Source organism: Gekko japonicus, unplaced genomic scaffold, assembly GCF_001447785.1.
Source record: "Gekko japonicus isolate JY-2015 unplaced genomic scaffold, Gekko_japonicus_V1.1 scaffold3719, whole genome shotgun sequence".
In the NCBI taxonomy this organism is placed as follows: Eukaryota; Metazoa; Chordata; class Lepidosauria; order Squamata; family Gekkonidae; genus Gekko; species Gekko japonicus.
Window position 1 is genome coordinate 110,455 of NW_015174362.1, and position 955 is coordinate 111,409.

Sequence of the window (955 nt, forward strand, 5' to 3'; positions counted from 1 at the left end):
AACAGCTCTGACAGAACCGTGGCTTGCCCAAGGTCATCCAGCGGCTGTGAGTGGAGGAGTGGGGAACCAAACCCGGTTCTCCCAGATTAGAGTCTGCACAGTTAACCACTACACCAAACCTGAGAGGCCGTTTTGGGTGGTCCCACCTTCTGAAAACAGGCTGGTGGCAGCCCGGGGGGAGGGCCTTCTCGGTTGTGGCCCCAAAGCTCTGAAAGTCTGCCAAGGCAGACTCGTCTGGCGCCTTCTGCTGCTGTCTTCCACAAGCAGGCGATGTTTCACTTGGCATTCCCTCAATGATCCTTCTTTCCTCCCCCAAGTGTCTTATGTTTTGTATGTATTTTGTACTGTTTTATATGTATTTTAACTCAGTTTTTATAATCTCCTTTAGAAGCTGTTTTAATGGGGTATTCTTTGGGAGTGGGGCTGGTTTTAATGCCTTTACCATATAATTCTATCACGTATGTTTTAAATTGTTAGCTGCCTTGGTGGCGCTTGTAAGGGCAGAAAGGCGGGATGTACATTTTGTAAAATAAATCAATAGACAAGACTAGGCCCTATTCAATGTCGAGCAGCTTTAGAATCGTGGAGTTGGAAGGGACCTATAGGGTCATCTAGTCCAACCCCCTGCACAATGCAGGAAATTCACAAGTACCTCCCACACACACACACCCAGTGACCCCTGCTCCATGCCCAGAAAATGACAAAAAACCTCCAGGATCCCTGGTCAAACTGGCCTGGAGGAAAATTCCTTCCAGACCCCAAAGTGGCAATCGACATTTCTCTGGGGACGTAAGAAAGGGTCACAAGAACTAAGCACTGATGCAACCCCGCCAGCTCTCCCTCTCATGATCTGCCTCAGTTCACAGAATCAGCGTTGTTGTCAAGATGGCCAGCTAGCCTCTCTCTGAAAACCTCCAAAGAAGGAGAGCCCACCACCTCCCGAGGAAGCCTGTTC